The sequence below is a fragment of the Halichoeres trimaculatus genome, unplaced genomic scaffold (assembly GCF_033239565.1).
Source record: "Halichoeres trimaculatus isolate MK-OKI-2021-1 unplaced genomic scaffold, fHalTri1.1 fHalTri1_scaffold_4, whole genome shotgun sequence".
Classification (NCBI taxonomy): domain Eukaryota; kingdom Metazoa; phylum Chordata; class Actinopteri; order Labriformes; family Labridae; genus Halichoeres; species Halichoeres trimaculatus.
The window spans coordinates 469,793-485,058 of NW_027437182.1; positions in this window are offsets into that span (position 1 = coordinate 469,793).

The following is a 15,266-nucleotide window of genomic DNA, read 5'->3' on the forward strand; positions in this document are numbered from 1 at the left end:
AAAGACATTCAATTGAAAAACTGACAAATTTGGCCCAAACAAAAAACGAAAAAACACAATTTTGTTTATGAATAGTTTTATGATTAGTTCAGATAATTCCGCAAGAAAAGACGCCACAAAACATGTCATCAAAATCCAAACCTGGACGTTAAGGTTCAAACTGTTTTCAAAGTCATTAACCTTAAGTTGCTCTAAATTTGGCCTAGTGGACACTTTTGGTATTGCAGCCTAAAAATTACAGTTTTTCTTAAGAGACAAAACTAAGTCACCAAAGGCTTCAGGTAGAAGTCTTTCATTGGAGTTTTTCTAAATTGGAGGATTTTTTTTAAATTGTTCAACTTATTTTGGGCCAAGAAAAGTAAATTCAAAAATATCCAGAGTCAAATTTTTTGTAGTCTAAATAGGAGAAAAGCCAGTTGTGCATCTAAAAAAAAAAAAAAGTATCGTGCACAATTAATTTTTGGTGTGATTAAATCAAAGTGTTAATTTTTGACATACTTTTACTTGCAAATTTTAAAATTGGAGAGTTTTTTTCCCAAAAGTTTTAAATTAAAGCCAAAAAATTGGTCAAAATTTTGATACTAATGCAACTAAAAAAAACTGAATATCACTACTAAGTCCTGTTTAGTGGAATAAACTCAAACAAAAAATACATTAATGTTAAATATTTTTATTTCTTTAATTAATTTTTTTTTAGATTTTTTCTTTTTTTTTTTTTTTAGATTTCTGATCTGATGGCCAGATATTGAGAAGCAACCGTCAATCATCATCAAAAATTTAGTTTGTTTTGGAAAGTCAAAAATATTAACTACAAGTTGGTTCAAATGTAACATAATTTTTAGTTTGAGATGTTTCAAAAACAAAAACTGCCAAATTTTGCAAAAATACTCATCTCTGAACGTTTGATTAAGTTATTTATGTCCATCTTTTTTTTGGGGTGGACGAAATTTAAAATTATCATTATTATTGAAATAGATTAGGATTAAAAATTTCAATATTTGAAAATATTTTAAAAATCTGAATAACATGAGTCAGACCTTATTGGTGGAGACAGTCAGAATATTAAGATTGAATATTTAGTTTGAACTTTCACAGTCGCTGATTTTAATATTTTACGAGCTGAAAGTCAAAATTAATAATATGTAAACAGAAAAATGATTGAAGAAAACATCAGATTTCCTCGACACTCTGCTTCGTTTAGATGAAGTAACCTTGTGTCTCCAGAGGATCTGATTGGACGCCGCTGCAGGTTTGATTCTCAGGTCGTGATAATACGTCCACAGCTCTGATCAGGGCTTCAGACGCCGCTGAGCGCTGTCGCCGCTCGTCTGGTCAAAGGTTAGAGCTGCAGGATGGGGCGTTTGTCGACCCCGAGTCTGAGCAAACAAAAGCAGCTGTTTCCTCCTCCTCCTCCTCCTCCTCCTCCTGCTCCTCCTCCTCCTCTTCCTACTCCTCCTCCTCCTCCTCCTCCTCCTACTCCACTGTCGCCTAAAAAGACGAGACGCTGGTTACAAAGTCAGACAAAGCACCGCTCCCCCGCCCACGCCTCTGTTATCAGCAGCGTTTTAATCCAACATCAGAGTGTGTGACCTTACACACACACACACACACACACACACACACACACACACACACACACACACACACACACACAAACACACACACTCGTGTGCGTCTGAAAAGTGAACTGGTTGTGGGCAGAGCGCGGCTGTTTGCTGCAGAGGAGCGAGTGAATGATACAACGTTGGTTGTACCCACCACCTGTTTATCTACACCCCGTCTCTACGTCTCCTCCACACCCACAGTGACGTCCCCCACGGTAAACCAGCCCCCCACGCCCCCCCACGCCCCAGTCCTTGACCCGGTCCTTGACGTGGTCCTCGTAGGGCGGGTAGACGAGTCAGGGGAGGTGAAAGGAGCTGAAGCCTCTCTGAGTTTCCTCTGGAGACGCTCAGCCGTTAGCGCTAACCCTAGCTCAGCCTCCGTGGACTCACAGTTAAGACACTTCAGAAGGTGACAGGAAACAGGAAGTGCGCCCATCATCAAGGTGTTAGCCTACAGATCCAAGAATTGGCCCCAGAAAATTGGAAAAAATCTTTGTCTTTCCAGGACGGCTGAGCTAGGTTTAGCTCCACGCTGACTCCCCCCCCCCAGCAGCCCCCTCTACCGCCCAGTTTGGCTAAAAACCACAGAGGAAGAAGCACAGCAGGCTGTCGGCCCATTGGACGAAATATCTTTGCTAGAAACGTCGGGATTTCTGGGACGTTAAGGGTTGAGTTGACGTATAATTTCCGTTTTCTGTTCTCGACCAACTAGCGATGTTTCGTCCATTGGCTACCCTCGCTCTTCCTCGTAGACTAACCGGGGACAGCAAGGCGGGGTTTGTTGATAGAATATTGAATGTACAAAACAAAAAACTAAAAAAAAGAAGTAAAAAAAAAGACGATGAGTCCGGGTCTGGAACATTCTTTCCTTTTATTCGTCAAAGCACCGCGCTCACGACGCGACCACAACTCAAGGTGCTAACCGGAAACGCAGGCCCGTTTGGATTCGACGTCTCCATGGCGACGCGTCCGCTCATTAACCCTCAGGTGTTTCAAGTTTACCGTACAAACGACCACACGGCGAAGCCAGCGATCTGAAAAGAATCAAGAAATCAGGGTTTTTTCTGCGTCTTTACGTGAACCGCTCTCAGTCGACTAAGCTAGACCCCAACGACTTCATGTCCTCACTTCAAGAGGCATGTCCCTCATTGCTTCCTGTAGCTTCCACACAGTCATCGCCAAAAAGGATGTCATAGTCTTTCCTCCCCTCCATCACGCCACACTCAGCGCTTTGGTTTGACTTTTTTATTCGCTGTTTTTGTTTTTTTTCTGGAACAGGGAACTCTGAAAATCCCGAACTCTATTACTTGAACTTTACTGCATTGCTCACTGTTGAATGTCTTTCTATGAAAAAATACATTTATTAAAGAAAAACAAAAAACGGAGAGTTCCCTTTGGTTTTATGGTGAGCAGAGCCAGGTTTGTAGAGTTTTATGACAGATGTACAGTATTGGTTACAGGCATACGCAGAGCTAATCTAGGAGGGACGAGGCGCTTTTTGAAACTTTTCTCAGAGATATGTTCGGATCTTCTCCTTCACAGAGGGCTCGTCTGAAATTGCACACATTATGGACTACAAGAGACTTGTTAGTATTTACCTGAATCACGTGTTCACTGAGATGTCGTGTCTATGGTGTGAATATGAAGCTAACTATGAAGCTAACTATGAAGCTAACTATGAAGCTAACTATGACCCACGGTCTGAGCCGCTGACTGTTTTTGTTCCCCTTCAACGTTTAGACCAAAGATTTCAGTTCTCCTCCTTTAGTTGTTGGAAAGAGATGTGTCACTGCTGTGTTTATCTCCATTGCCTTGATATGTCACCACTCAGATCAAACCCTGTTGTGTGAATGGCGTCCGTACGGAAAGCTACGGCTGTTTGTGTTTGAGAGAAAAGAAACAAAAAGTAAACAGGTCATTTTTCTGTGGCGTGTCCGGAAGGATCCGTCTTTAAATCCTTGTTCAATGATGTCGATGGTTAAAGTCAATCAGAGTAACGTTACCTGCACTCTCCAGTTTATGTGCTGTGGATATATAAACTGTTTTTTGCTCAGTTTTTTTTCCAAATCTACCAAAAGTCCCAGAGTCACAGTTTCCTCACTCATGATCCTTCATATATTTGCACATGATGCGTGTGGGGGCCGACCTGCAGAGACCTGAAGATGTGCTTCATAAGTTTTAGCTTTCCCCATCCACAAACTGTGCTCTAAATTTGACAGATGGGCACATTTTGGATCCTGAATTTTTTCCTGTTTTTTTGCAAAATTTGGAAAAACACTGCAAAAAAAGAAAAAGTGTACCCCACGGACTTATTAACCCCCAGGGCGTCTTCATGAACACATTGGGAGAGTTCCCATTGTGTTTTTGTAGTTTTTGATATTTGGTCAAAGTTCTAAAAAACATATACATATATATATATATATATATATATATATATATATATATATATATATATATATATATATATATATATATATATATATAAATGTGTGTGTGTGTGTGTGTATATATATTTATATATACATATATATGTATATATGTATGTATATATATATATATATACATACATATATATATATGTCTGTATACATGTGTGTGTGTATATACATATATATATATTTGTGTATATATATATATATATATATATATATATATATATATATATATATATATATATATATATATATATATAAAGAAAAAAAAGTAAGGAGCTAGCCTTGATTTTTTTCCAATTTTTTTAACTGTTTAAAAACACTCGTGGGGTTTATACCTCCAGGTGTCAATTACCAGTAGGGCGTCCTAATAAAAGCCCAGAACTTGTCCCTGTTGTGTTTTCCAGCATTTTATTCTTGGTCAAAATTCTGGGAAAACAAAACAAAATAGAATAAAATAAAATAAAATATAAGGGGTTAGCCTTTTGTTTTTTTGGCACATTCGGGATCCCGTAGATTGTACTTTTCAGGGCTTTAAAGAAGCAGAAACTGATTTCCTGAAGTTTGTCCTTTGGTTTCCAGCTCGTCTGGACTCAGACTGATGTTTTTTACTGACTGGTGTTTATCATGCAGCACGTACGGAAAGCCAACAGGGACAAACATCACATCTGTGTCTCTGCAGGACGGTTCCTCTCCATGTCTCACTCCGCTGAACATGCAATACTCCCTTTCCTGTCAGCGCGGGGTCGTGATGGAGGGGTGCATGTTTTCCCTCAGGTGCGCAGACCCCTCCCCCACAGAGTCCAGGTGTTTCTGAACGGGCAGGGTTTAGTTCATCGTCGTGCTGCGGACAGACGAGCAGTCACAGAGCGTTACTGGGACAAACCAAAATATCTGTTTACCTTCACAGACTGTTCAGTTGAGTTTCATCTCAACGCCAACTCTTCTAACTCCAGGAAACGGGCTGGCGTCCAGCTCTGGCCAAACGACGGCCCGTCAGACTCACAGGTACAATAAGCCTACTGTTATCTCTGAGTGTTTCCGCTCACCAACACCCCAGGACTGTTAAAACAGCGACTGTCTGTTGTTCCTCTGCTTCTCCACTCGCCCTCCAGCAGATCTGCAAAGTTTTATTTGCAGCGAGGTTTGAATACGTTTGTGATTCTCAGCGAGGAGTCGTGTTGTTCTTACCACTGCGTATCTGATCACAGTACCCAGCACAGCGTCCAGGAGAAACAGCTTCTTATATATATATGAAAAAACAGAACTTTTAAAAAAACTAACACAGGAAGAAAAAAAAAAGATTTTAAAAAGTGTATATGACCCTCACCCCCACCCTTACCTCCCCTTTTTGACATACGTACAGATCCAGCATGCATATTTGGTACTCTTGACTGTTGTTTTTTGTGTAAAAAAGAAAAATGGATAAAAAGATGTCTTTGAAAAACAACTGTTATTTGTCTGTTTATGGTGTTTTCAGATCTGAATTTTAAAGAGCAAACTGAACATCACTGCTAACAGCTGAAACCAGTCCTCTCTGTGTCGGTTGTACAAACGCTAAACGGCCAAACACTGAGGAGGAGGAGCGTCGCTCTGCAGGAGGTCCAAACTTCTGAAACTTCTGGAAACTTTCTCAAATTCACAGATTTTAACTTTTATCTAGTTTGTTTTTTATCGCTCAGGTGCAGTTTGTGCCTTTTGAAACTTAGCTGAAATGAAAACTTCCTTCTGATTGGTGGAACCCAGTTTGTTGATGTGTTAGCTGGGGTCAAAGAGCGCCCCCTCTGGTGACACGTTTTAATGCACATGGTGTAAAGTTTGGAATAATTAACATAAATCTGAAGCTTCAAATAAAGCCATCAGAGAGAAAAACCTCTGAGGAGACAGTAAAAATAAACTTTCCTGAGGTGAATTCACGTTTCACACCAACCCTGAGGCCTCCTGCAGGAGTCCATGGAGCTGCTCCTCCTCCTCCTCCTCCTCCTCAGTGCTCCTCTGTGCCGTACCTGCTCCCAGCTTCTCTTGGTATCTCTCTTTAATGGTTTGAATCACGGTTCATTTCCCTTCTCGTCTGGGTTGCAGTAGTTTGTTGTAGTTTCTCCGTTTGTTGCTGAGCTGAACTCGTGCGTTGGTCAGTGAGCTCCACCGTTTCCGTTCTCTTTCAGAATAAAGAGAATTTTTCTTCAAAACTAAAACCTGAGCCTCTGTCTTTTCTTTTCACACACGTCCTGCTCTGATTAATCACATTTATCATATTTATCCACTCTCTCATTGTTGTTTTTTAATTTACCTAACATAACACCGCAAAAAGTAGAAATCTGATCACATCCAGCTGACCAGTCCAGAAAAATGTTGTTTTAAGTCATTAAAAGACAAAAATCAGGTCTGAGTTGTTTGATTTTTGCAACAAGAAAAATCAGCTTGAAACTAGAAAAAGTCTAAACACACGTGACTTTTCTCTTCTTTCACTGGCAGATTTTTTAACTTGTTACAGTAACTCAGAGCTCATTTAGTCTGTAAACAGTCTTAAAACAATTTTGTTATAGACTGATCAGATGAATTTGGCTCATATTGAGTCTAAAAAGACATTTTCTAATGAAAACAAGAGAAAAAGACTTGATAAGATTTCAGTTTTTGCAGTGAAAAAAACACCCTCCCCTAAAGACCTTTAACTCCTGGGCTGTGTCTATGAAAGCTCCAGGAATATCAACATTTTTGTTTTTCCAGCATTTTATTTTTGGTCAAAGTTCTTTAAACATATACAAAAAAATAGAAATTAAAAAATAAAAGAAGGAAAAAGAAGAAAAAAATGAAGACCAAAAAATGTAAGGGGTTAACCTTGTTATTTTTTGGTTAATTTTTTTTTTTTTTTTTTTTTTTTTTAAATGTTGAGAAACACTGAAAGGTTTACTCTGGTTAGTAGTGGTTTTTTCGCAAAATTTGGAAAAACACTGCAAAAAAATAATCAAAGAATAAAAATGTAGAAAAGTGTACCATAAGGACTTATTAACCCCCAGGGCGTCTTGATGAACGCCTTGGGAGTGTTCCCATTGTGTTTTTGTTGTATTTGATATTTGGGCAAAGTTCTAAAAAAAAAAAAAAAAAAAAAGAAAAAAAAGGAAAAAAGGAAAAAAAAAGAAAAAAAAGGAAAAAAAAGAAAAGAAAAGGAGTAAGCCTTGATTTTTTCAAAAATGTTCAGTTGTTTAAAAACACCCGTGGGGTTTACCTCCAGGAGTTATTTACCAGTGGGGCGTCTTAATAAAAGCCCAGGGCTCGTCCTTGTTGTGATTTTCAGCATTTTATTTTTGGTCAAAATTCTGGAAAAACAAAATAAAACAAAATAAAACAAAATAAAACAAAATAAAATATAAGGGGTTAGCCTGTTTTTTTTTCTTCCAAACTTTTCAAATGTCGAAAAAACACCCAAAGATTTACCCTGAGGGTTATTAACACCCAGGCTTTATTTATGAAAGCCCTATGCTATGCTTACTATGCTATGCTATGCCATGCTATGCTATGCTATGCTATGCTATGCTATGTGAACCCTCCATGGATCCTCTGTGGATCCTCTGTGGATCCTCTGTGGACCCTCCATGGATCCTCTGTGGACCCTCCATGGATCCTCTGTGGATCCTCTGTGGACCCTCCATGGATCCTCTGTGGACCCTCCATGGATCCTCTGTGGACCCTCCATGGACCCTCCATGGATCCTCTGTGGACCCTCCATGGATCCTTTGTGGACCCTCCATGGATCCTCTGTGGATCCTCTGTGGACCCTCCATGGATCCTCTGTGGACCCTCCATGGACCCTCCATGGATCCTCTGTGGACCCTCCATGGATCCTTTGTGGACCCTCCATGGATCCTCTGTGGATCCTCTGTGGACCCTCCATGGATCTTCTGTGGACCCTCCATGGATCTTCTGTGGATCCTCTGTGGACCCTCCATGGATCTTCTGTGGACCCTCTGTGGACCCTCCATGGGTCCTCTGTGGACCCTCCATGGATCCTCTGTGGACCCTCCATGGATCCTCCATAGATCCTCTGTGGACCCTCCATGGATCCTCTGTGGACCCTCCATGGATCCTCTGTGGATCCTCTGTGGACCCTCCATGGATCTTCTGTGGACCCTCTGTGGACCCTCCATGGATCTTCTGTGGACCCTCCATGGATCCTTTGTGGACCCTCCATGGATTTTCAGCATTTTATTTTTGGTCAAAATTGTGGGAAAACAAAATAAAACAAAATAAAACAAAATGAAACAAAATAAAACAAAATAAAATATAAGGGGTTAGCCTGTTTTTTTTTCTTCCAAAGTTTTCAATTGTCGAAAAACACCTGAAGATTTACCCTGAGGGTTATCAACGACCAGGCTTTATTTATGAAAGCCCTTTAATATGCTATGCTATGCTATGCTATGCTATGCTATGCTATGCTATGCTATGCTATGCTATGTTGTCTGAAACTCCCTGAGTTCTGGCAGCAGAACTGGGGCCATGTTCACATGTAGCCGGGTATTTCCAAAAACTAATATCCCCCCTCGTTCATTTTGAAAAACACTAACGTCCACATGCAGCGAGTTAATCCACCGGTGAGCGCAGCTGGAAGTACGCCAAATCCATAATGGACCCTCGATGGACCCTCCCTGGATCCTCTGTGAACCCTCCGTGGACCCTCCATGGATCCTCTGTGAACCCTCCGTGGACCCTCCATGGATCTTCTGTGGACCCTCCATGGATCCTCTGTGGATCCTCTGTGGACCCTCCATGGATCCTCTGTGGACCCTCTATGGATCCTGTTCGGACCCTCCGTGGACCCTCTGTGGACCCTCCATGGATCCTCTGTGGATCCTCTGTGGGCCCTCCATGGATCTTCTGTGGATTCTCCATGGATCCTCTGTGGATCCTCTGTGGATCCTCTGTGGACCCTCCATGGATCCTCTGTGGACCCTCCATGGATCCTCTGTGGACCCTCCATGGATCCTCTGTGGATCCTCTGTGGACCCTCTATGGATCCTGTTCGGACCCTCCATGGATCCTCTGTGGATCCTCTGTGGACCCTCCATTGATCATCTGTGGACCCTCCATGGATCCTCTGTGGACCCTCCATGGATCCTCCGTGGACCCTCCATGGATCCTCCATGGACCCTCAGTGGACCCTCCATGGATCCTCTGTGGACCCTCAGTGGACCCTCCATGGATCCTTTGTGGACCCTCCATGGATCCTTTGTGGATCCTCTGTGGATCCTCCATGGATCCTCTTTGGATCCTCCATAGATCCTCTTTGGATCCTCTGTGGATCCTCCATGGATCCTCTGTGGATCCTCCATAGATCCTTTGTGGATCCTCCATAGATCCTCTGTGGATCCTTTGTGGATCCTCTGTGGATCCTCTGTGGACCCTCTGTGGATCCTCTGTGGATCCTCTGTGGACCCTCCATGGATCCTCTGTGGATCCTATGTGGATCCTCCATAGATCCTTTGTGGATCCTCCATAGATCCTCTGTGGATCCTTTGTGGATCCTCTGTGGACCCTCTGTGGATCCTCTGTGGCTCCTCTGTGGACCCTCTGTGGATCCTCTGTGGATCCTCTGAGGATCCTCTTTGGATCCTCTGTGGATCCTCTGTGGATCCTCTGTGGACCCTCTGTGGATCCTAAGCACTCAGACCTTGAGACATGGGGTGGGAACCCCCCTGAGCAGACTCTAGTCCACACTCCTGTTTGATCCACTCTTTCCCGTTTTAGGCGTTAATGGACGGTGCGGAGCGCGGCTCAGAGCAGCTGAATCAGACCACGGCGAGATGTTAAACAGAGCAGCACAGCGTGAATAAGAGCTCTAAGTGTTCCTGTTTCCCTCGCCAAGCTGAGACGTGTGTGACACATGCCAATCAAACCACACACACACACACACACACACACACACACACACACACACACACACACACACACACACACACACACACACACACACACACAGCATGCAACAACGAGGTGGAAAAAGCTGGATGAGATGTTCAGGGTTTCCATCATTAACCGTTAATCTATACCTGAGCACAGATCAGACAAACAGGAAGTTCCTCAGCTTCTAGATCCTTCTCCATGTGACCACCTTCAGCCTGATCAACACGCCTCCACACCAGCTCCTGCTAACTGTCCCAGGAAGTCAGCTGACCACGAACAGGAAGCAGGATTCACCCAGCAGCCTGCCGCTAACGACAGACAGGTTTATGAAAACAAAGGTTTAAACATAAAGCAGAGATCCAGTTCTGAGGGAACCAGCAGGAGAGTGTTTCCACGCTGAAAAACCTGAATTCTTTACGAGTTTTTCTCTAAAGTAGAAACTGTTTTGTTTGGTAAACCTTCAGAGGAGCAGAAAGAGTTGGAGCTGGACTTTGTTTGTTGATCCACAGAAACTCTGAGTAAAGGAAATCAGCGTCTGATCGACGTCTCTGCGGTGGAAATAAACCGCGCAGAAAGCGTGGAGCAGGGTCAGACCAGGACAGAGAGGAACAGGAAGTACAGCCTGACGGCCGCAGCGTGAGAGCAAACAGGGACGCCGCTGCCTCCGAGCTGCAGAGCTCCCTCTCAGAGCGTCTGAGGCAGTAAATTCACACGGCGTCAACAAATCGCTCAGAGTCAGCTCTTCCATCCCGCTGGTTATGACGGACATCGATCCCTGAGTCAAAGAGCAAACAAATCAAAGACGCTGTTTCAAAGCCCGCCGTCAGCCAATCATGTGACGGAGAGCTGATCAATCAGATGTTAATGATCGGGAACAAGAAGAGAAGTTTGGAGCTACGCTTGGCCCCGCACGGCCCCAGGAGCCGACCGCCACAGAGAGTCAGCGCTGAGAGCGGCCATTAGGAGCCCTGCCAAGACCCAGAGAGCTGTCAGAGCTCTGAAGTCCAGGACCAGGACTGTGAATGAAGTCTGTCACGGTCTGCAGCTCATTAAGGCTGCTGCTGTGACTCTGTGGACCGCCGTCATCACGCCGTCTGATGGAAGAGAGCTCCGAGAGAAAGTTTCAGACCCAACGAAAACACAGGCTGAGACACAGGAAGATCAGACCCAGGTCAGCAGGGCCGTGCCCACAGGTTTAGAGACCTGGGGGGGTGGGCCGGGCGCTGACTTTCACAACATACAAACACTCTGACCCTCTGACCCTCCAACCCTCAGACCCTCTGACCCTCTGATCCTCTGACACTCTGACCTCTGACCCTCTGATCCTATGACTCTCTGACACTCTGACCCTCTGATCCTATGACTCTCTGACACTCTGACCCTCTGACCTTCTGACCCTCTGACCCTCTGACCCTCTGATCCTCTGACACTCTGACCTCTGATCCTCTGATCCTCTGACCCACTGACCCTCTGACCCTCTGACCCTCTGACCCTCTGACCTTCTGATCCTCTGACCCTCTGACACTCTGACCCTCTGACCTTCTGATCCTCTGGCCTTCTGATCCTCTGACCCTCTGACACTCTGACCTTCTGATCCTTTGACCTTCTGACACTCTGACCCTCTGACCCTCTGACCTCTGACCTTCTGGTTCTGGGACTTAAGGTTCATTTAAACCCAAAGTAATTTAAAACATTTTGAAGCCAAATGATGGCAGACACTGCCCACACTGACACAACTGTTAGTGTAACTATCAACATCTGCATGACACAGGCATAAAGTCAATACACACACCACTAAGGAAGCCCATTAATGCCAATGAAAAAAATAATTAAAAAGAAAAAAAAAGTCACATTTATGAAACATTTAAGTCATAACTGTGAGATAAAAATGTATAATAATGGGATAGAAATATATAATTGTGGAAAAAAAGTTGACATTTTGAGAAAAAAGTGAAAATAATGAGATAAAAAGTTTTCTGATAGAAAAGTTATAATTATGAGATACAAGATGGTATGAGATAAATTAAGACTTTTTATCTCATAATTATGGAATTTTTATCTTGTTTATTTTCATTTTTTTCATTTTTTAAACTGGTGGAAATGGGCTTCCATACACCCCCTCCAGTCTGAAAAATACTGTCCTCCATCCAGCTGATCTTTTCAATCTATCTCTTTTTAAACGTTTATCCATTTTTCCTGTTTTCACTTTTGTTGAAATGCTTTTAAAATATGTTTTGTGTGGAGTCCTTGGGTGTCTTGAAATTATTTTTATTATTTCTATTAGTATTATAATTTTTTTTACAATTGTTATTATTATTATTATTATTATTATTATTATTATTATTATTATTATTATTATTATCTTAACCTTAAAAATCTAACTGGGCCATCGACTCAGAGACTTTTGGTAATAATCTGCAGTGTGGAGGTGTTGGACTAAAGGCACTTTTCAACCAAAAGAACTTTGACCTGGAATGAGGAACTTTTGGAGGTACTTTGAGGTTTTGGATTGCAGGAACTCCGGTCTACTTTATTTTTCCTTTTCTTTCTTTTTTTTTTAACATTTGTTAGGGCAAAAAGTGTCTCACTTGACTAAAACAAGAGCTCAAGCTACAAAAATCTGCAAAACCACCTGGCCACAGGGGGTGCCAAAATCAACAAAAACTGAAAGATCCACACTGAAGCTTTAAATTTCAGTTCCAGTTTTAAAAACTTTTCTGTAAGAGTAGTTTTTTTTTAACTTATAGGAGTTATCCTGTGTTTCCTTTTCTTCCACTGATGCATCGTTCGGCTCCTGCTGCTAACACCTGAGGTCGGTGGTGAATCAGAGTCTGGTGTGGGCAGGTATGAACAGACCGTAACAAACTGACGCCACGCGCCTGAACTGAGAGGGATAAAGCCAGGAGTCACAGACAGAGCTCACACAGACGATCGGTCTTTGTTCGCAGCTCCTTTGTGCCGGCGCTGGAGTTAATTGCCTCCTTTAGGTTCACCCTGCGCTCATCATACAGAAAGCATGATGCGCATCCTATTAGCATGTCAATTAACAGAGCTTTATCAGGGCTTGGGAGGGATCCAGAGCCCGTCGTAGACCCTTCATCTGCAGCATCAAGGAAATGAGATATCTGCAGGTATGTTGTTTGACAAGATTAATGACTTTAATCTACAGATCTGAGCAGAACAGCTGGCTCCACAACAGACAATGGAGCTTCATTAAGAGCAGCGAGGCTGGATGGATGTACGGCAGACAGAGACACTCGGGCGTCAACACGCAGGCGTCGACAGGCGTCGACAGGCGTCAGGCTCAGCCTCCATCTGGGCGAGCAGCGTGTCTGTCGTACAGCAGGAAGCAGAAACGCTGCAGGATTCAATTATCAAACATCAGCATCAAAGAGGAATTAATATCAGAGCACAGGCCGTCAGGTTTCATACAATTCATCATGTCGGAGTTTGTTACTGTTGTGACTTTTATCACGTTTACACACAGTAAAGAAAAGCAGCAGATGCTCAAAACAAACACAAACACACACAAAAAAGAAAAGAAAATAAACCCGGAGGAACAGATCTGACTGTGAGGAGCTGTGAAGAGAAAACCCACTAGTCAGGAAAGTAGAAAGCTGTTAGTCAGAAGCCCTGGTACCCACAAGGCCCTTTGGTCCAAGAGCCTGAGCTTGAGAAACTGAAGGCCCTTTAGTCAGAAGGGCTGATATTCAAAGAAACCTTAGTCAAAAGGCTCATCAGTCAGAAAATCTAAAGGACAGTCAGTCAGAATGGCTTTTAGCTGAAAGGCCAGTTAGTCAGAGGGCCCATTGGTCAGAAAACCTGAAGACCTGTTTGTCAAAGGCCTGTTGGTCAAGGCTCTTGGTCAAAAGACCCATCATTTGGAAGGCCCATTGGTCAGAAGGCCTGTTACTCAGGAAATCTGAGGGCCTGAATGTCCTTTGCAAGAAGGCCAGTTTGTCAGATGGCCTGATAGACAAAAGGCCCTTTAGACAAAAAACTCATTGGTCCAAAGGTACATTAGTCAGAAAATCTGAAGGACAAATGGTCAGAACACCCCTTAGTGAGAAGGCCAGTTTGTCAGAAGGTCAACTAGTCAAAAGACCCTTTAGTCAGAAAACGTGAAGGCCTGTTAGTTAAAGGCCTGTGGTTCAAGGCTCTCTGTCAAAAGGCCCATTGGTCAGAAGGCTGGTTAGTCATAAACCCTTTAGTCAGAAGGCCCATTAGTCATCAGAAGGCCTGTTACTCAAGAAATCTGAGGGCCTGTTAGTCAGAATGCCCTTTGCAAGAAGGCCAGTTAGTCAGATGGCCTGATACACAAAAGGCCCTTTAGACAAAAAACGCATTGGTCCAAAGGCACCTTAGTCAGAAAATCTGAAGGACAGATGGTCAGAACACCCCTTGGTCCAAAGGCCAATTAGTCAAAAGGCCCTTTGGTCAGAAGGCCTGTTGATCTGTGCCTCTTGTCAAAAGACCTGTAAGTCAGAACAACCTTTAGCTGAAAGGCTTGTTATTCAGAGGCCCTTGGTTAGAAGGTCTGTCAGTCAGACAATCAGTTTGAATTTAACTCAATCCAAGCTAAATCTCTGACTAATGGACCTTCTGAAAAAAAAAGCCCAAGAGAAAACTTTTAAAAAATGAAAAGAAAGTAACAGGTTGCACACCAGAAGTTTCTCCACCTTTTCCTTCTCGGTGGGTGGAGTCTCCTCTACCTCTGTGAACTTCAGCCCAGCACACGTTGAATGAGGTCAGAATCACTCGTTGTTGATTGGTTGTTGTTTGGTCTCCTTGAAGCCTGCAGACCTGAGCAGCTGGTCCCTTCTGGGTCAGGACCTCTGGATGCTGACTCCTGGTCTGGTCTCTGTGGTTTCTGACTGAACGGGCTGAGCTGACAGGTATCTGCTGCTGCGTACGAGCCTACTCCAAAAAGACGGGAATATCCCTTTACTAATGAGAAACAGCTCCTTGCACTGATGACACAGACTCTTTCACACACTCTTCAGTCTTCAGTCAGCGATGTTAGCGTGTGCAGGGTACGAGCTGAAGGCGTCCTCGTGTCCAGAGGAGCTCCACGTCTTGGTGCAGTCTCTAAAATAAAAACTGCTCCACCTCTGCTCGTCTCTCAGGCCCAAACATTTCTGACCCCTGAAGGGAAGTTTCCAGCTCGTTATCCCTGCGTGTTGAACCTCCTCGCGGCGTTGGAGTGGATGTTTTTCACAGTCTGACTCTTTCAGCCGATCCTTGACGCCTGCCGCACTCTGCCGTCTGTCAGTCCAGACCTTTAACGCTCCCTCTGATCCGCCTGTTGTTCTGGGCCTCTTTCTTTCAGACC